The sequence below is a fragment of the Haliotis rubra genome, unplaced genomic scaffold, assembly GCF_003918875.1.
Source record: "Haliotis rubra isolate DU_JTF1 unplaced genomic scaffold, ASM391887v1 Scf491, whole genome shotgun sequence".
NCBI lineage: Eukaryota > Metazoa > Mollusca > Gastropoda > Lepetellida > Haliotidae > Haliotis > Haliotis rubra.
Window position 1 is genome coordinate 402,432 of NW_025767181.1, and position 22,822 is coordinate 425,253.

At 43.1% G+C, this 22,822-nt stretch overlaps 1 pseudogene; it reads left to right on the plus strand.

Moving 5' to 3' along the window:
* The first annotated feature begins 1,816 nt into the window (after window positions 1-1,816).
* On the plus strand, window positions 1,817-19,055 carry LOC124291425 (annotated as a pseudogene).
* The last annotated feature ends 3,767 nt before the right edge of the window (window positions 19,056-22,822 follow it).

Genomic DNA, 22,822 nt, shown 5'->3' on the forward strand with positions numbered 1-22,822 from the left:
TTTATTCAGTAGTAGGGATTAAGCAAACCCTCTGGTTGGTTGATGTTTGTTAAGGAAACATTTACAAATGATGCTTTCTTTTGAGAAGCCATTTCTGGAAAAAATCTAACATGTCCTCAGCCAAGCAATCGATGAAAGTAAAATTCCCACGAATTTATAAAGAATGTGCAGACTTACAAGCGTTGACCAATCAGAGCGCTTGTTTCGACCACAACCCGTTTTGAACGGATATATCGTCATCCATTTGTGTCAAGATCGTTTAGTTGAGAGTCAAAATCGGGGTTTAATCGACTTGCAGAAATAACAATAACGAATTTGTAGGTGTCATGTGTGGTGACTCGATAGGCCAATCATCCATGATTATGTTTACATTGAGTTTCAATCAATTGCATGCGATAGTAGCGTAGCGATCGGCAAAGCAGGCGGGTGGGGTGCACCGAAGTGTCCGGCCTTGTCATAATGTATTGTAGTGTGAAGCATTTCGAGTCATCTCAAACACAATATTTTTTATTATTAATCCTCGTAAAGACACGAGGGCCTGTGAAAGTAACGGTGAAGTATAAGCCAGGAGTAGATCCAAGTGACCAAGTTGGCAGGTATGCTCCCTTTTCACGGCTGATGGTTGATCATCATCTGATGTCCAGGACAGCCTTTAGCTTCCGTTGGCTTCCCACATGTGGGTGTGGTCTTACTCCCTGATGATATGTTCGGAAACATCAGATTTGGTCCAGAAATGTTTGAACCATTGTACGGATTTGAACAAAGCTGCATACCACATCGTGTATTCTTTTTCCAAATTCGTCCTTTCCTCACTTTTGTAACAAAGTGACCGAACAAACCATCGACCATGTCTTATTCATAGCTACTGTGTGACCCTGACCTTAATGTCAGACAAACACCTGTCAGTCATGTATAACAGTAAACGTTAGATGGCCAGGAAGACAAGTGAACCTGAAGCGTGCCCTCTATGGATGTCCGATGGTCTTACAGTCACGCCACTATGTTCCTTGTAAACAGCCACACCATAACAGTGACGTGCTGCTTTGGGGAGTTTCCTGAGTAGGTGACAGATAAAGGGAAGGGTAAAGGTCAGTACACTTTGTCTGGTAGAAAGCCAAGGTGCCACTATTACATCTTTCTACTTAACCACTTTGCTGTGTAATATTGGAATGCTAATGACAGTATCATTTTGCATTTTCAACAAGTCATGTCCAGCTATCCAAACACAAATTCCTATTATTGACACAAGAGGTTACTATTCTGCTTGTATGACTGTATACGGGATGGTTACATTATGTTATGGTGGACTAGGTGTAATGGGGTGTGACGTCATATTTTAATATTAGTTCACCTACTCAGCAACGTGCACGTGTGTGTGTGTTTCTCTCTCTCTCTCTCTTTCTCTCTCTCTCTCTCTCTCTCTCTCTCTCTCTCTCTCAACTCCGATGGTGAGAGAGAGACAGAGAGAGAGAGAGAGAGAGAGAGAGAGAGAGAGAAGAGAGAGAGAGAGAGAGAGCGTGTGAGTGTGAGTACCTTATCAGTCTCTTAATCAGAATTTCTTTCAGGAATCGTGCGATTTCACGACCCTGCCAACACAGAGGACGCTGGTTGTAAGAAGCGGCTGAATGGATCAGGAAGTCATGGTGATATGGTCCACTGTGTTGCATCGTACCCCGAACTCGAGGCTAGTTGCTGATAATATCAATCACTGTTTTGTCTGCTTCAGGCTCGATATTTTCCTAACTCAGTTCTCGTTTACAAACATTCACAAGCAGATAAGATGCGACGTTGCTTATCAGTGAAGTCAGAAGGTCACTCACGACACTGCTGTTTGGTCTGTGGGGACGTGTACCCATCATAATGTCCCTTCTTCTGCTGTTGTCCCTGTTGACGGGGCTGGTCGGGGCTGACTTCCCCTTCCGGAACACATCGCTCACTTGGCAGGAGCGGGTGGAGGACCTCGTCGGGCGTCTGACTGTCGATGAAATACAGATCCAGTTGGGACGAGGAGGTGGGGGGCCTCGGGGTAGCCCTGCCCCAGGTATTCCCAAACTGGGGATAAATCCTTACTCCTGGAACACGGAGTGTCTGAGGGGGGACGCGAGGAGCGGGTCGGCAACATCCTTCCCCCAGTCTATAGGTCTTGCGGCTTCTTGGAGGTAAGGTGATCTATATGTGTGTGTGTGTGGTTGAGTGTGGATTCATTTTGCGATATCGGACATTTGTATCCATTCTGGACTATAACTTTCTCGTGACCTCGCTCTAGTTTTAATTTCAGGTCTTTCGAATCTAACTCGAGTTTTTTAGTTTTCCCATAGAACTTGGTCACTTCATGCTTTCTTCCCACAATAGGCTGAGACGCCGTGATAGAACTGGAATACTGTTCATACCCAGGTCTCTCACTACCAAAGAATTCGTGAACGTCCATGACCATGGCCACATTGGCACATCCTCCTATCTTGTAGAGAGAGAGTCGCTATTTAAGCCAGTACTATCGCACCACACATTAATCTCATACGAGGGTTCGAACATTGACTCCAACGTGGCGACTGAACGCTTTAACCGCTAAGCTACCTATTGCTGGTATTCATGACCTAAGTAAATGTGTCATAGCTGTGTCAACTCACTCGTGTCCTTGACCCAGCACTGACATTCTGTTTCGAATGGCCGAGGCTACGGGGGTGGAGGTCCGCGGTAAATACAACGACTACGCCAAGAACAACGTCTACGGCGACCACAAGGGACTCAGCTGCTTCAGCCCGTCATCAACATCATGCGGGACCCCAGGTGGGGTAGGAATCAGGTTGGTGGAACCTCTAGAGGACGTCCCGATAAACTGTACGTTTAGGTACCATTTTCGTCTGAAACCCCTTCGTATACCGATAACAGTTTGTAGAAAGTCGGCATCAGTTGCGTGGACAGTTGTTCATGCTATGTGACCTCATGTGCATATTTATCTGATTGTGATACCAAGGCTTATTGTGTCCATATACAGAATATTTATGTGATTAATTGTGTTGTTGATGACTTGACCACATTGTACTGGCTACTAGTTCTGTTCGTTACATGCGTAACTCACAAAGGGATCGTAGCACTTAACAATGACTTCCGGAAGTCGTCACCCTGAGATCGGGTTGTAAAACGGGACTCAGTACGGTATATGGTTTCTCGCTTACTTGATAGCCTCTGTGCCGCCACGCATTAACACAATGAAGTTGACGGCCATGAATCGTCCACAGCATCCCTTGCATGTAACACGTGCGTACCGTGTTGTATGTGTTGCCGACGATGATGTGCGTTGTTGTACCGACGTTGTTGTATGTGATGTGCCGGACGGATGTGTTGCCGGATGTGATGTTGTATGTGTTGCCGGATGTGATGTGTACCGACGTTGTTGTATGTGTTGCCGGATGTGATGTGTACCGACGTTGTTGTATGTGTTGCCGGATGTGATGTGTACCGACGTTGTTGTATGTGTTGCCGGATGTGATGTGTACCGACGTTGTTGTATGTGTTGCCGGATGTGATGTGTACCGACGTTGTTGTATGTGTTGCCGGATGTGATGTGTACCGACGTTGTTGTATGTGTTGCCGGATGTGATGTGTGTACCGACGTTGTTGTATGTGTTGCCGGATGTGATGTGTACCGACGTTGTTGTATGTGTTGCCGGATGTGATGTGTACCGACGTTGTTGTATGTGTTGCCGGATGTGATGTGTACCGACGTTGTTGTATGTGTTGCCGGATGTGATTGTTGACGTTGTTGTGTGATGTGTACCGATGTGTTGCCGGATGTGATGTGTGATGTGTGTTGCCGGATGATGCGATGTGTGTGCACCGACGTTGTTGTATGTGTTGCCGGATGTGATGTGTACCGACGTTGTTGTATGTGTTGCCGGATGTGATGTGTACCGACGTTGTTGTATGTGTTGCCGGATGTGATGTTGTTGTATGTGTTGCCGGATGTGATGTTGTTGTATGTGTTGCCGGATGTGATGTGTACCGACGTTGTTGTATGTGTTGCCGGATGTGATGTGTACCGACGTTGTTGTATGTGTTGCCGTTGATGTGATGTGATGTGTACCGACGTTGTTGTATGTGTTGCCGGATGTGATGTGTACCGACGTTGTTGTATGTGTTGCCGTTGATGTGGCGTGTACCGACGTTGTTGTATGTGTTGCCGGATGTGATGTGTGTTGTTGTATGTGTTGCCGGATGTGATGTGTACCGACGTTGTTGTATGTGTTGCCGGATGCCGGATGTGATGTGTACCGACGTTGTTGTATGTGTTGCCGGATGTGATGTGTACCGACGTTGTTGTATGTGTTGCCGGATGTGATGTGTACCGACGTTGTTGTATGTGTTGCCGGATGTGATGTGTACCGACGTTGTTGTATGTGTTGCCGGATGTGATGTGTACCGACGTTGTTGTATGTGTTGCCGGATGTGATGTGTACCGACGTTGTTGTATGTGTTGCCGGATGTGATGTGTACCGACGTTGTTGTATGTGTTGCCGGATGTGATGTGTACCGACGTTGCAATGATACCTTATCTCTCCAGGAAACATATGGAGAGGATCCCTACCTCAGTGGTCAGTACGCGGCCAGTTACGTGAAGGGGCTTCAGGGTAATGACTCCCGCTACCTCAGGGCTAACGCCGGCTGCAAACACTTTGACGTTCACGGCGGCCCCGAGAACATCCCCGTCAACAGACTGTCCTTCGACGCCAAGGTAACCTCACGTTGTTGACAGTAGCAGACTACCGCATCTTGTAGTTCCTGTGTCATCTGTATCGTCAGTTGTATACAATGCCACAGAACACCATGGACTTGTTGTCCCTCTCACAGTCACAGATCTGCATGGGTATCCCCGCACACATTAACTAACTCCAAGGTGACCAGTCTTTCTTTTATCCCTATAATTCCTGCATGAGTATCCCGCCTCACATTGACTAGGTATCCCCGCTCACATTAACTAACTCCAAGGTGAACAGTCTTTATTTTATTCCCATAATTCCGAAGTCAAGGCAATAACAATAAATCCCATCCTTACTCGGCTTTGGAATGACGCAGCCGGGAATCGAACTATCTTCCTCTCTGGACAGGTGCTTTGTCCATTACACTACAGAGACGGTCAATACATTTACATGTCCAAGAATTGTCCAGTGAAGGTCATTGCACGTAATGCCTCTTGGACACGTTTATCCCATCAGTGATGTCTGGTCGAGAGTAGCCACAGCCATTGTTCTCACAGTGTAAGTGATTTCTTTTCTTTGCAACTATCTCTTCATGAATGGATCTGACCTTCCAATAGGTATCTGAGCGAGACTGGCGATCAACCTTCCTGCCGGCTTTCCGAACGTGTGTCAAGGCTGGGACAATGAACCTGATGTGCAGCTACAACCGGTGAGGATCGTATGCAGCAGCCTCCATTATAACACTCACTCAAGCAAATAATTATTATTCAGTCTTAATTTTCACAATTCACTGAACGGGTTCCAATGAATTTCTATTAGGTTTTACATGTGTATTCAGACTTCATCTTCAACAAGAAATAAATTTTTACTATGACAATATAAGCAAAATCTTTCACTAGCAGTTCAATTGCAATGCCTTCCTGTTTCAATTGCTAGCCTGAAATTATTACACCTGAATTTACAGATAACAGTTCTTAAATGTTGTGGAATGTCAATTGCAAGATAGGACTCAACATGTAACATTGTTTTAAATTGACAATAAGTTTGACACTTGCTCAAGTGTGAAGTAATACAGCGCCATTCCTGGCTCAAGTGTGAAGTAATACAGCGCCATTCCTGGCTCAAGTGTGAAGTAATACAGCGCCATTCCTGGCTCAAGTGTGAAGTAATACAGCGCCATTCCTGGCTCAAGGAGTCAAACAGTCGCTGATTAAAAATAGAAATAAACATGTTCACACTGCCAATATCTGGACATATCCACACAATTCCGAAACCGAATTGAAATAAAATGTTTCTCACATGAGATGCCCAAGTAGTTCTACCCACATCATCAAGGTCTTTAAGCATTAAGTAAGACTGACAAGGTAAACGATTATAATCTAATTGAATTATTCTACACCAATATTTTATTAGTTTTAACATATAGTTATACTGAAGTATTCGCTTGCAGAAGCTAGTTTGTACTCTTTCAATGGTTTTACAATATACAATAGCTCCATATGAAATAATTGGAACTATAACTGTATCAAATATCTTGAATGCATCAGTACAAGAGACAAAACCATGCTTTCTTTGATAAATATATAATGACATTAGTGCCTTGTTAGCCTGAGCTGCTAAACAGTTTTGTGCCTTAGACCATGACAAAGTTGGTGTTAAAACAACCCCAAGATACCTATAATTATTAACAACATCAATTTTCTAACCTTTAAAGTACCATTTCTCGTAACTTTTTAGAGGACCACCTCTTCGGAATACCATTATCTTAGTTTTTTGTATGTTTACCTTCATACCAGTTTCTGCACAAAATTGTTATAAAACATGTATTTTTCTTTGTAGATTGATAACAGAATCAGATGCCCCTGATACATCATCAGCAAAGAATAATGCTACAATATTTGGATGTTCTTGTGAAACAATATACCATTACCTCCTTTCTCTTCCAGCATTACAGACAATTGGTTTATAAAGATAACGAATATAAGAGGACTCATAATACACCCCTGACGGGTTCCAATATTACACTTAAAGTACTCCGTTAATCCTCCATCTGTTCTTACACAGCATGATAATGGTGAATACATAGAGAACAATAAAATCAAGAAATTTACCTCGTACACCTATATTGTATAAACTTTTAAACAGAACATTGTGGTTTACACAATCAAACGCTTTACTAAAATCTATAAAAATGCAGTAGAATCTGCCTTTTTTCTTGGATATGTATTTCTGAATCATTGCTTGCAAAGTAAATACCTGATCGATAGTGAAGTAACCAGGCCTAAAACCTGCCTGGAGTTCGGAGATGACATGGTTCTCATCACACCATAAATGAAGCCTTTTGTTCAAGATAGCAGCTAGAGTTTTACTTAGAGTATCAATTAATGAAATTCCTCTATAATTCCCTATGTCATTCTTATTACCTGATTTCTGTAATGGGCAAATTATACTTTTACCCCATACAGTGGGAAACATTCCATCATGAAACAGTTTATTATATATTCTAGTCAATAGTGGTACAATATAACAAACAGTGGACTTCAAAAATTCACTTTGTATGCCATCTTCACCTGGGGATTTTCCCATTTTTAAATTTGCCAAGCTCTGTTTTACTTCGTCTTCTGTGATAGGTACATTTACATTACAAGTTGAAGCAGTTACATCCTCACAAGATGTCATGAAATGAGAAACGAGAAACATATAACAAATTATTAAAATATCTAGACCAATTATCTATAGTGATATTTTTGAGCAAGGACATAATAATCCTATCTCTCTTTAGTACTTCCCAAAATCTTTTGGGGTCACATCTGGCATTTACAAGTAGCATTCTCTGTTGGCTCTGAAAAACTTCTCTCTTAACACAAAATAACCTCTTATATCTATTTCTTAATTGTCTATACAGATCGAAATTGAGGTCACAGTTCCGATAATTGTTCAATGCTGTGTATTTTCTATGTTTATAATACTCCAGTTCTTCGTCCCACCAAGGTAGTTGAGTGACATCATTTGTTGTGACTTGACGTAATGGATACCTTTTCTTCATTACACTAGCAGCTGACTGATATAAACATGTAATATCTTCTATACACTTTAAAGTATTATCTTTAGCTAATGCATGTAAACAATCACAAGATTGAAGAAACAGATCTTGAAACTTAATCAAAAATACTGTTGCTAGTTCTTTATTCCAAACATATTTCACCCAAGACTCACAATAAGAATGATAAGATACTACATCTGACTTATCAAAGCTAACTAAGGAATTAGCTTCAAATATTCTGTCAAATGTCCAAGAAAGTGTACAAGACAGCGGAAAACGTGAGGAATCATCACGAGATGATATTCTAAAATCGGTAAAGTATGGAAATAAATCTGTTGAGGCCAACACATAATCAACTACCATTGTGAGCAACACAAGTAATGTTGCCCTGTACATCCTCAAACAACCTTCCATTCAAAGCATGGATATCAAATAGACATCATAGGTTAGCTAACTTCACACCATAGGTATTATAATGTTTATTGTCGCGGCATATCAAAGGTATCTGATGGGTAATCATCCCAGTCCTGACCCATGATATGTGAAAGATCATCACTTGGTCTAAGAAGTCACTCATTCTGGCGTTGAAGTCACCAGCTAACATATAGTGATGGTTGTCATACAACTGTTTGACAAGTTCCATATAACGAACGAGTCGTGTAATGCCATCCATGTCCAAAGTGTCATAAACGGGGGAGTTCTCTGGTGGGATGTATACAAACATCATAATAAGGTCACGATCAAGTCCAAGTTTGGAGGTCTTAAACAATAACACAACAACATCGCAAAAGGTATCACATATACGATTGATCAAATCATCACCCATAAGGGATTCCTTATAATAACTGAAACTCCACCACTGTGTCTTCCTAGACGGTTCGTTTTGACGCGTACAGAATTGAATACATGATATCCATCCAAGAAATCTGCAAAATCCTTATTATCACCGGCATATGTCTCCCTTAGACCTATCACATCATACGATATGCACAACTCACTGAAATCAGAGTAAGCATTGTTGATATTTTTGTGGAGTCCTTCCACGTTCCAACATAAAATGTTACAACTAAAGAGTCCTTGGCCGGAGTTTCCAACGCTCACTGTCGAGTGTTCAGGCGAATTCATGTCACCTTCATCAAAATCACATACCAGAGTGCTCTCCCTTGGGCTTCCGGTAGTCGATGTAATTCAATCTTGCGGTGGCCGATCAGCTGATGCCTCGCTATAACGCTCCTTACCCTTTTCAACTTTGCCTCGTTTGTCTGATACACAGACGACAGTTTTGGATGTCCTGTCATACGTCTACACCTTACTGTCGACAATCAACTTGTCATGGCGTATTTTGGGGCGCAAACCTCTCTTTAGTGCCTAGTCGTTCGTTGGTTTCACATTACTTTTCAACTTGCTGTGCGCAGAGCGTGTGAAAGATATCCACTGGCGTGCTTCCGGTTTGGTCGTATGTTTATCGATAGCGTAAACACTCCAAAGAAAACAAATATCAAAACAAATATATAGTTTTATGTCGAATACAGTTGATCCCAAATGATTTATGAAACAGAGGCCGGGATTAGTTAAATAAATAGCTAAGTTATGTTAACAAGCTCCTGTATAAAGACATCTCACCACCACCGTCCTTCCCGCACATCCCCTTCTCACAACTAAACAAACACATCTCTGATGGAGTTGCAACCAAAATAGGACATCAATTATTGAAAAGCAGAGGCAAATGGAAGTATGTACTCAACTATGAACAGTTGTCACAACGTAAAAATTTTCATAACAGCTTTTATTTAGCGTGCATTTACACTGTCGATAAACTTATGACGAAACCGGAAGCATGCCAGTGGATATATTTCACACGCTCTGCGCATGCGCACAGCGAGTTGAAAAGTAAAGTGAAACCAACGAATAAGTTCCAGCTAGCGCACGTCGGTCTTCTCTAACTCTTCTAGTAAGGTCTTCGGAAACACGATAATTAGTTCCTTTAAGTTTAATTTCTCTCATGCGTGATAACAAAGTTAGCAATGATAGGAGAATTGGCTTTACCTGTTTGTATGCGATGAGACCTCGTTATAAGGATGTTTTTTGTATTTTCCATGCACAGTTCTTCTTCCATGAATGTTCGAACCTTTTCTTCGGTGATTTCCCAGGATTCTCCTTTATCACCTGGTATGCCATGAAACACAAGGTTATTTCTCCTAGAACGTGACTCCATATCTTCTAGCCGTTCACTCATTTCGCGCACTTGGTCCTTCAGTTGAGAGTTTTCGTTTTTCAAATCCGCAAGTTCGTTGGTCAGTCGCGTCGCCATTCCCTCGACCTTCTATTTGAGTTCAGAGATGCTGTTATTTGTTGAGTCTACGCTAATCCTCATGTCCATAATTGCTTGCAGTAGGTCCTCATTTGTGCACTTGTACGTAGATATTCCCAAATATCCATCGTCTTGCGAAAGAGTTGACTGTTTAGCAGAGGCAGCCCTCGTGCGTGCCGCGGCCGAGCCTGTCGTCGGGCCAGGGTTTCGTTCGACATCCGCACACAACACAAGCAAAGTCGAAATTAACAGCAGCAGCCTCAAAGTTGTAAAAACATTTCTGCCGTTAATAGCAAGGCCATGTAGACGTGTTCTACTCTTGTTTGGTTGCACAAAACACCCTATTCGACTCGATAAAGTGGCAAGTCGATCCTCATACTGGGAGCGGACGAAAACACGCGCGTCTCCTAGATTACCCAGCATGTATTCAGACTGAACGGGTTCCCATGAATATCTATTAGGTTTTACATGTGTATTCAGACTGAACGGGTTCCAATGAATATCTATTAGGTTTTACATGTGTACTCAGACTGAACGGGTTCCAATGAATATCTATTAGGTTTTACATGTGTACTCAGACTGAACGGGTTCCAATGAATATCTATTAGATTTTACATGTGTATTCAGATTGAACGGGTTCCAATGAATATCTATTAGGTTTTACATGTGTATTCAGACTGAACGGGCTCCAATGAATATCTATTAGGTTTTACATGTGTATTCAGACTGAACGGGTTCCAATGAATATCTATTAGATTTTACATGTGTATTCAGACTGAACGGGCTCCAATGAATATCTATTAGGTTTTACATGTGTATTCAGACTGAACGGGTTCCAATGAATATCTATTAGGTTTTACATGTGTATTCAGACTGAACGGGTTCCAATGAATATCTATTAGGTTTTACATGTGTATTCAGACTGAACGGGGTCCCTGCCTGCGCCAACAAGCACCTACTTACCGATGTCCTCAGGAAACAATGGGGGTTTGAAGGCTACGTCATCAGCGACCGGGGAGCTATAGAATATATGATGACAAAGCACAACTACTTCCACAACTACGTCGACATTGCAGCAGGGGCAGTTGATGCCGGGTGCAACCTTGAGATCTCCGACAATCTCGCCAAACCAGCCTACTTCTCCATAGGTCCGTGCATTCGTTACTTGTTTACTTATATTCTCTTCTCGCGATCTGATTACAGATCTCGGCTCACAATGCTGTTTTGTGTTTGTTTGTTTACAAAGTGTATGAAACAAAAGCTATACTGACGAAACATTTAAGGAAGCCAGTGTGGGACTTGTCTTACTGCATTTGTCTGACACTATGTCAAAGGGAACCTACACGAACCCAACTATTACCAATCTGTGACTGTCCATTAGATTTCATATCATACAGTCCTGCTGGTTCCACACAATGGAAATACGTGTGAAGCTCACTTCCGGTGCTCCCCGCATTTGGTTGTGGTGAAAGTGGCGTAAACCAATACTCATCCTGAATGGCTGTGTGCAAACTGCCAGAACTATGGTTTTATCAAGGAATAGTGACAGAGAGGAAAATGTGCAAGTGTAAGGCTGTTCTGTTCTCCTCCCCAGTGGACGCTGTGAAGCAGGGTAAGCTGAAGGAGGACGTTGTTAGAACACGGGCCAAGGAGCTGTTCTATGCCCGGATGAGGCTGGGTGAGTTCGACCCCCCAAGTATGAACCCGTACAGCAAGCTGGACTCCTCCGTGGTGGAGACTCAGGCCCACCAGGATCTTGCCGTGGAGGCAGCCATGAAGACATTCGTCCTCCTCAAGAACCAAAACAACTTCCTCCCCATCAAGGCCAACCAGTACAAACAGGCAGCTGTAAGTGACTGACCCACTCAGCTGTAAGTGTCTGATCCACTCAGCTGTAGGTGCCTGACCCACTCAGCTGTAGGTGACTGACCCACTCAGCTGTAAGTGCCCGACCCACTCAGCTGTAAGTGCCTGACCCACTCAGCTGTAAGTGACTGACCCACTCAGCTGTAGGTGACTGACCCACTCAGCTGTAAGTGACTGACCCACTCAGCTGTAAGTGACTGACCCACTCAGCTGTAAGTGACTGACCCACTCAGCTGTAACTGACTGACCCACTCAGCTGTCAAGTGACTGACCCCCACTCAGCTGTAAGTGACTGACCCACTCAGGTGTAAGTGACTGACCCACTCAGCTGTAAGTGACTGCCCCACTCAGCTCAGCTGTAAGTGTAGGTGACCCACTCAGCTGTAAGGTGACTGACCCACTCAGCTGTAGGTGACTGCCCCACTCAGCTGTAAGTGACTGTCCCACTCAGCTGTAAGTGACTGACCCACTCAGCTGTAGGTGACTGACCCACTCAGCTGTAGGTGACTGACCCACTCAGCTGTAGGTGACTGACCCACTCAGCTGTAAGTGACTGACCCACTCAGCTGTAAGTGACTGACCCACTCAGCTGTAAGTGACTGACCCACTCAGCTGTAAGTGACTGACCCACTCAGCTGTAGGTGACTGACCCACTCAGCTGTAAGTGACTGACCCACTCAGCTGTAAGTGACTGACCCACTCTGCTGTAAGTGACTGCCCCACTCAGCTGTAAGTGACTGACCCACTCTGCTGTAAGTGACTGTCCCACTCAGGTGTAGGTGACTGACCCACTCAGCTGTAGGTGACTGACCCACTCAGCTATAAGTGACTTACCTACTCAGCTGTGACTGACCCACTCCATGTCTGACTTACACAGAATAGTTGCTGGCTGGATATCTGCCTATCTACAGCGTAATCACTATACGCTGATCCACAACATTGTACTTGGCGTAGGGCTATGATTGGATTTTTTCAAACAATTCCGTAATTCGGTGGTGAAAATGTATATTGGACATGGTCAGTATATTTGTATTGAGCGGTGAAGTAAAAGAAGATATCGTATCACGGTTTGTCCAGTGTTCGACGAGTTGCGTCCATTGGACATGTCGGAAACCGTGTTCTACTCCCAATTCACGCTTACTTTGTTTCTCTGTTTATGCTTGTAGGGTTCACACAAACGTAAAGGGTAAATGTCTGAGAATTGCCTCACTTTGTGCTAATTACCAACGTATTAGATAATATTAGGGAAAAGTATTTTAAATTAAAAATGTGGCGCCTGTCAAACTTTCATTTTTTCTCATTCCTGTTGAAAGGCGTATCTAGTACATTTCAGAAACAAAAATCAAGAAAATCTAATTTGGATGAATAAATGCAGAAAAGACTACACGTGCTGTTTCAACACCCAGGTTGTAGGGCCGTTCACCTACCAGGGACGTGGCGTGTTTGGGAGCTACGCCCCCAACACCGAGGACAGATACATCTCCACGGTCCTGGATGGATTGAAGGGCGTGTTCCACGGTGAAGTCGGCTGAGGGGTGCACGGACTCCGTGTGTCGTACATACCAAGCCAACATGGTCAAGTCAGCTGTGCAGGGCGCAGAGATTGTCTTTGTGTGTCTTGGTCTAGGTGAGAGATGCGTGGATGGGTTGGTGGGTGAGTGAGGGAGTCGGGTTTGGGAGGTGGATGGGTTGGGAACCAAGTTATGTACATGTATGTATACGTTGTGGAGAATTACGTACACGTCCATCACTTGTTATGTAACACTGAGTGTGGTGTTTTTACCACGAACAAACTAAAACGTGACTTGTGTAATGGCGGGAGGAAGTGTACCACTTTATTCCACGGGGTCTGACTCGATTACACAGACAATAATATCGAGGTTAATTGATCACGTGATGGTCACGTCACTAATTCTAAATGTACCACATTAAACACAACATATCAAAATGCTTCAACTGCGAACTTGTCGGATTGAAAACTTTCCACGCTAAAATAACCACAAAACACATTCAGTGCATGAAATGAGTGTACAACATGTTCTGCAAAACCAAACATTCCATCTGTGAGTGTTATTAACGTGTTGTCAGCAGGGGTGGGGAGGCGCCGAGAGTAGGATCTCCTGGGGGTACGTGATACCTTGCTCCCGGGAATATTGCAAAAAGTGTTAATTATAATGCAGATTTGACAGGTTTCTGCAAAGGGACAATTAGGATCTCAACAGAAGGTGACGATGACCTTTGTAAAGTTCTGCTTCAGTTAAGAAGGCTTCATAGAACATGGCCAGAGAAGATTGGCTGGTAATGTTTACACGAATATCTAAAACCATTGAAGTACTGGTGGTGTTGTTAATGGATCTGACATTCGGAAAGTTGGTCAGATACAGTTATTTCATGTTTGTCGACAGGTCAACAGATGGAGGATGAGTTCCGTGATCGTCCTAATCTGGACCTGCCGAGTGGACAGGTGACCCTTCTTCAAGACGTCTTAAGTAACAGTAAGTATAGGCTGACTGGCGGAACGTCAGATAGAGACAACACGTGTAGGGCATCTTCAACGACAGTCTGTCACACGTGACCTTGTGCAGATGACACACGTCACACACACGTCACAAATCTCAGAAGAAGTCCATTACTGACCTCCTCCTGGGATTCTGTAAACGAGATCTGTCATTTGCTGACATGCTGTGTATTCAATACTGAAGTACACGATCACTTCACCACATGGGTGTAGTTGTGTGAGGTCGACCAGGAAGTAGAGCCGTCGACTTAGGGGTTTAACGTGACTTTCTTACCCTGACTGTACACTCTATGCTTGATGCTGTAATCAACAGCCTACTTCTCCATAGGTCCGTGCATTCTTTACTTGTTTACTGAACTCCTATAATCAACATGTCTTCTATTACTAGTATAATTTTCAACTGCTTAAGTTCAAAATGTGATATTGAAATATATTGTTTTAACATGGCGGTATTCTTTACTTGATACCAGCGACACGCGTCACGTGACTAAAGCAAACACTTCTCTGACAGAACGTAACAGGCAGAAATAAAACCGTTTCCCAAAGTGTAAATATTGCAATGAAAGATGTCCCGTGAATAATCCAGTCAGATATTTCACAAAGTAATCCAGGGATTGATATTATGAACAACGATCAATAAACCAAGTCATCGAACTGCCCTCCTCTTACGACAGGGCCCGGCACTGCCACCAAAGTAAACCTGTACTGCAGAATGGGAGTTAGGATAATCTTTATGCTATAATACACCTTACTGTTGAGATAATCTCAGCAAAGTGTGGAAGACAGACTACGTGTGTGGATATACTTTATTTCCTGTCATCTGTTCAGCCAAGAACGACGTACCCGTGGTGTTGCTGCTGTTTAATGCCGGCCCGGTCAACATCGTCCAGCAAGAAGCTGACCCCCGGATCTCGGCCATAATGGCGCTGTTCTACCCGGCACAAGCCACGGGTACGGCCCTTCGAAAGACCCTCACCAACGACGGGCCGTTCTCTGTCCCAGCAGGCCGACTGCCCTACACCTGGTACCGGAACACCAACGGAGTGAGTCACGACACACCGTCACCACACTATGTACCCAACACAGTTTTAATCGTACAGTATTTGCCTAGTTTAGGTTTTGGTTAATCTTACAGACAGCTCCGAGAAGGAGTACATCCTGCTGGACAGACAGAGGTCACTATTGTGACTTCTTTTGAATGTTCTGTTTCACTATTGAGTTATAAATATCAAAAATTGATAGTAATAGTTGATTTACTGTCATGTGATGGCAGAGTTCTAGACCATGTAGATGCTTTTGTGCAGTCACAACATTGGGGAGGGACTATTGACCACTTGACTTGTGTTTCAACTGACAATTAATAGAAATGAGGTGAAAGTGATTATTTTCCTTTATTAAACTTGCACTATATTTCATGAAAAAGCGCACACATAATTTTCACCTACACAATTGCATCCATGATATATCCGTTAACCCTTGAACACTAAATGTCACTGGAAATACGTTCTCAGACAATCAGTACAAAGTACATCAACGAACGTGCATTTGAACGTTGACATGCGGATATGTAGAAAAATATACTATTTGCTTAGAGATCAAAACAAAATTGTAATGTAACTGTAAAAACTGTATGACAAACACATGAAGGTCATATTTAATATTAGTTCTTGCGCTCAATCTTTGCGGAATACAGTTGTGATCAAGCACGCTGAAATACTGTGTGTTGTATCTGTCTGTCCCAGTTCCCGTCAATGACTGACTACTCCATGACAAACCGCACCTACCGCTACTCCGACGTCGACCCTCTCTACCCCTTCGGCTACGGCCTCTCCTACACCACCTTCCAGTACAGCAACTTTCAGCTCGGTAGCAACACCATCCGAAGCCGGTGACGACGTGTCGGTACAAGCCCGCGTGACCAACACCGGCGGACTTGATGCGGACGAGGTAAGCCAACTTCAGCATTGCATCATCCCGGCCGGATGTTGACCTGGATGGTGTTACCCTGAATCACGTGAGTGAGTGAGTGAGTTGGGTTTAACGCCGCTGTGTACAGTATATCAGGGTGTGTCAGCTTGATGAGGGAGGAAATGTTGAAGTAATTCAGGTCTTAACTACTTTGGAGAACTCAACATCATGTTGAATAGGGTGGTATTGCCCTCAACAAACATGGGTAAGGTGCTGTCAAACCAGGGAGACAATCAGGGCAAATCTTGGAGTGGAACTCACGAACATACCCATTTGCAAAGTCAGAATTTAAAGTAATGGGAATATTGTTTATCTCCCATCCGCCCACATCAATAAAGGAGCATACTGTATCCCTATTTCAGATTATCCCTGATATATCCTAAAACTTTTATCCCCAGGTTCTATTCATGGGGCTTGCATGTGTAACATTGCCATTCACAGCCAATAACAGCAGTTACATGCTCGCTCATTTCAGGTATTACAGAATCCTCAAAAGTCGACCTGTTTATTAAGCATCTGTTGTCTTTATTGTAGGTCGTGCAGCTGTACATCAGCTGGGAGAGTCCCACAGTCACCGTCCCAAGGTTGCAGCTGGTCGGATTCCTCAGAACGTCTGTCCCAGCTCAAGGTCAAGTGAACGTGAACATGACGATATCTCACGAGAACTTGGCTGTATGGGCAGACGACACAACCGGCTGGGCTGTACAACCGGGTGAGTGAAGTTCCTAGAATACAACTTGATTCTTGTATAGTCCAGGAGGAGGCAGCTGAAAAATTCCAAATCGTAGCCTCCCCAGTACTGATATTGTTTGACACTTCATATCAGTACAAATTTAGTTCTCCACTAAGTATATGTAGTTAAACTACAATGGCGGCCATTTTGGCGGCCATTTTGAGTTCTGGGTAATATATAAAAATTCCTAATAACATGCCGTCACTCTAGAAGTAAAGAGAAAACAAAAACAAGTTGTTTTAGTAACAAAAATAATGTTAACTGGCAATAACTGCCATTAAATAAATCACCCTCACACATTTCCATGAAAAGTGAGAGAATCGCTAAAATACCCCTGTCTCAAAGAATAAGCTGTAAAACATTAAATTACCACGATATGACCATACAAAATGACTTGTTTTGTGCCCAAGCCATCACTCTAGGAGTGACAAGTGTCACAAAACATCAAAAGTATCAACTTTGGATGTAAATGGAAACATTCGGTGTTCATTTTTATGTAAATTTAAGTGCTAAGAAGGCTAAACACGACAAAACAAAATGGCGGCCAAAATGGCGGCCATTTTGATTTTGTTTCAAAACAAAATTATGTCAAATAATTTCTACATCCTTTAGCAGTACGCAGAAGTCAAAATGAAAGTGATCAGATTGATAGTAGTAAAACTATCAATGATTAACTTTGAGGTGTTGTCAGGCAGCAAACCAAATGTGACGAAAATGCTCGCAGACCCCACCACATATAATGGCCTGTAAAAACAACCTTATACCACAATCTGAGAGTATTACAGCCTTTTCATGAGCCCAAGACGTCATCCTAACTGAAAATAGTGTCAAACAAAATCAGTACTGGGGAGGCTACGAAATCCTATTTCTAGGCCCCTTTTGAGATTCTCCTCGTGGACATTGATAAACCGCTACCAGCAAACAGGTGAGACCTAAGGCCGCCAAAGATCGGGAAGACCAAGAGTCACGACACAAGCCGAAGATTTCTACATCCAACAGATCAGCCTCCGAAACAGATTCGTGACGGCGAGAACGCTAGGACACGCTATCATCGCTGGTATACGAGCCTACCGCCCCTTCCGTGGAATGGCCTTGACCTCTTTACACCGTCAACACAGACTGCTGTGGGCAGGAACTGTACGTCAGTGGGAGCGACGTGACTGGGAGAGAGTGCACTTAAGAGGAGAGCGACTGGCGCCAAAATCTCACATACGTCTTTCTTTCCAGTATTCTTTCGTCAAGTCGATGGTTTCTTTCTTTTGCCCTGTAGTTTATGAGTGATTCTCCTCATCTAAATTGGTTGACTGATGTCATCGTACAGTGCAGTCATGGTTCCTTCCTCATAGAAACAATGGCTGTCGGCTCAGGACAGTTGTCCCTGAAGAGGGTTTTTGTTTTAATATGCGGCATGGTATCTCAGTGCATACCTGGAAGGGGAGAGCGTCTGAAACAAAGATTGCCGACTCAGGGTCAGAATACTGTGTCTTCGTGTTAATATGGTATCTCAGTGCATACCTGCCACTGTGTGAATAAAACAATCTTGAACGTCAGGTTAAACCCCATCTCACCTCCCCGGCCTCTCATTGTGTTGAAATAGAGCGAGCTAAGGCCTAAAACAACATGACCTCATATCACTGAGTTGTCAATGGCCACAATAGATAGCTTCTGCTCCCGCCTGCTCTGTTAGTCGACGTAGTTGATGAGATTGTGTGAATCTTCCAGGGAAAGTGCGAGTGTACCTGGGAGGCCAGCAGCCCAACCAGAAGACGTCCGTCGGGTCCAACATCCTCAGTGGAGAGCTGACTATCACTGGAACAAAGACACTAGGAGTGTACTGAACACTAGAGACCAAGTTAAATATATCGATATATTACATATTGTAATGTCTAACCAAGCGAAACATTAAACACTAACTGGAATATAATTGTTTGATATTTGTTTATGACCATAATCAATGTTTCCTTAATAGTTACTGTTCCAAGTAGGAGAAGTTGGAAGTGAGCAGCTGATACAAGCCTCAGTGGCGTTGAGTATGAACGCACCGTGGATTCTGCAAGAAGCATGCATATAATATCGCCGGGTGAAGATGATCACACTGAGGGCTGGCAACTGATGTGTCGTCTCCTGTTGATACTGTACACTCAGCAGTGTGTGTGCGTGCATGTGTGTGCGTGTGTGTGTGCGTGTGTGGGTGAATTTAGGTTGTGTTGAATGTGTTGGTGTTGGGAATGGAGTGTCTGTTCAGGTGGTGAGGAGAGGGTATCCTGCCCGACGAGAAAGCTGGCAAGCCACAACAACCAGTTTAGATGGAAACTGTCAGAGAATGAAAACTAAAATAAATAGATTGGATGCAATACAGATTTAGAGGAAATATTTGTGATGCAAAAAATATGTTGATGCAGAATCTGATTTGTGGAAGTGTTTGTTTTCAATCAGGGGAAAAGAAAACGCAAGAAGAAATGAACTGACAGTGCTGGACAAGGCTGTAGGGCAGCCATTAGTGGTATGTTGAATGTTGCTATGTATATTTTATTTAGTATTGTTTTGTATTAGATCTTTAGGTTGGTGCTGTGTTAAGTATTACTTTCAAACGTCCGTTTCTGTGTTAAATGTTATATTCAAAACTGTGATTAGCTAAGTGTAAAGTGTTGTTCTGAATAGTTTCTTCAGTATTGTGCATAGAGCTCACTCCACAAAAGCTGTTGAAGTTAAGCAACGTTCGTCACGGAGATTTCTTGGGTGGGTGGCCATGCCTGGCAGCTTGACTCCTGAGAGTTTTTAGTTCTTCTGTCCTGCCCACACAACGAAGCACACATGTGATCTCACCTTAGGCAAGTGAGTTAGTTCAAAATTGTATCTGTTCACCCATCAGGAAATGGGTACCCGGTGGGATAGGTCAAATGACTACTAGTATTAACCTTCTAGCGCCCCACAGGCAGCTTGGGTTACTCGGGGTCATAATGACCATCATGTTGTATGCGCTTAGAGCATGTCCCTGCGGTGTGGAGTTCAGCGCGATATAAGTGCCCTGATTAAATTATATTAGTTCTAATTACTAGATGACTGACATATCAACTTGTGGCCTGACTCTGAAACCTGAAGTGTCCATTCCTCTTGTATACTGGAACCCAACGCTCCATGGACATCCGTACAAAGAGGCATCGCAAGGTCCAGCAGGTATACCATCAGTTTGCATTAACTTTGTCTCGGAAACAAATGAGTTCAGTTATCTATATATACCACCATCAAACATGACAAATTTAAGGATTTCTTTCTATTACGTGTTGACCATAAATATAGTTTTCATCTCTAGCATCAGAACAATTTGTAACAGATGAAAGTAAAATTGTTATCTGAAGTTTTCAGACAGGAAACAATATGGGACTGTTGTACATAAGGCAATATGGCATTCAGGCACGAGGTGGGCATCCCCTTGGGCACTGTCTGTGCTCCTCTCTTTGCTGGTCTGTTTCTGTATCCATGCAAGTTAGTTTATCAGCTGGGATTGGTAACATCAAAACTTGGAAACTTTGCCAATCAGTCATGGAAAATCCATGATCTGATATCATTAAATAAAGGTCCCTTCCACTGATTTACCCTCCTGAACTGGCAATAAAACAAACCAGTGACACCCGTCACATCCGTTTCACATGGAGATATGTGCGAAAGAGATGACTGAAGACTATTCGCATGACTGTATGACTAGAGGAATGACTGAAGACTATTCGCATGACTGTATGACTAGAGGAATGACTGAAGACTATTCGCATGACTATGAGTAGAAGAATAACTGAAGACTATTTGCATGACTGAATGACTAGAGGAATGACTGAAGACTATTCGCATGACTGTATGACTAGAGGAATGACTGAAGACTATTCGCATGACTATGACTAGAGGAATAACTGAAGACTATTCGCATGACTGTATGACTAGAGGAATGACTGAAGACTATTCGCATGACTGTATGACTACAGGAATGACTGAAGACTATTCGCATGACTATGAGTAGAAGAATAACTGAAGACTATTTGCATGACTGAATGACTAGAGGAATGACTGAAGGCTATTCACATGACTGTGTGACTGGACGGATAACTGGAGGCTATTCACATGACTGAATGACTAAAGGAATAAGTGAAGGCTATTCACATGACTGTGTGACTAGAGGAATGACTGAAGACTCTTCGCATGACTGTATGACTAAAGGAATAACTGAAGGCTATTCACATGACTGTATGACTACAGGAATGACTGAAGACTATTCGCATGACTATGAGTAGAAGAATAACTGAAGACTATTCGCATGACTGTATGACTACAGGAATGACTGAAGACTATTCGCTTGACTGAATGACTAGAGGAATGACTGAAGACTATTCGCATGACTGAATGACTACAGGAATGACTGAAGACTATTCGCATGACTGAATGACTACAGGAATAACTGAAGGCTATTCGCATGACTGAATGACTACAGGAATAACTGAAGGCTCTTCGCATGACTGTATGACTAAAGGAATAAGTGAAGGCTATTCACATGACTGTGTGACTAGAGGAATGGCTGAAGGCTATTCACATGACTGTGTGTTTACAGGAATGGCTTCATATAGTCCACTGTCCCTGTATTGCGAGACATGTTGCAGCAGCTCCAGCTTTTGCTGGCCACACTTCACAAAGTGTGAGATAAACATTGAGAATCGAGATAAAGGTTCTAGTAGTCAAGGCCTGAGAGACGTTTTTGTTTTCCAACAGTACGAGTATGAGGATAGGCATGAAGACGACATTTCCAAATTCGACGCCTCCTTCACGACAAGTACGCCCAGTGCTGTCCCTGCTGACTTTTATCAATGTTTTACCATCGTCAAATGTTAAACAGAACAGAATGTAATCAATATCCATATACACCAACTAGTATCCACTAAAGAGTATAATGGACATATTGCTAAGTAAAGCAAATATGCCAATGACTGAACAAGACATAACCTGTGGGGCTCTAACACAACTTAACAACGTTAACATATGTGTCTGGTTGATCAGATTTGGGTTTAATTAGTATCATTTTTGTTTATATTTTATGACGTGTTCTACTTTCTTGAAAGGCATTTTTAACTGTGAGAAAGTATCACAAGTGCAGACCAAGTGGAGAAGGAACACTGCCACATTTGTATTTCGACCGGCCCTTTAACACGCATGTCGACTGTGTTCATCTCACCCGTCGAGGATGTCGTGGCTTGAAGCCCCAGTAGAATCTATCAATATTGACGTGCCGCAAATGACTAAACGATTCCCTGTATCAGAAGTCCCAAGGTCTCAGTATCAGATCTCCCAAGGTCCTATTGCAGAAGGGCATTTAAAACCTCAGTAATATCCGCACACAAACACTCAAATATCGGTTAACTTCATTGGAAAGACAACCCAACTTTAATTCAACTGTCATGTTTTATCTTTGTTCGTTCCCAAGTCTGGTATCGGTTGGTGCCGTCCCCCGTAAACTGACATTAATCAAATCTAGCAATCATGCGTGAATAGAAACATGTTTCGCCTGCTGTAGGAACAACCCGCTCTCTGTTTCGTATCTCAGACCGACATGGGATTTGCTATCTGCGTGACAGCCATTCATTTGTTCCTCTGTCCATCCATCTTCGTGCCGTGAATCACCGTGAATCAGTACCCCCGGGGAATA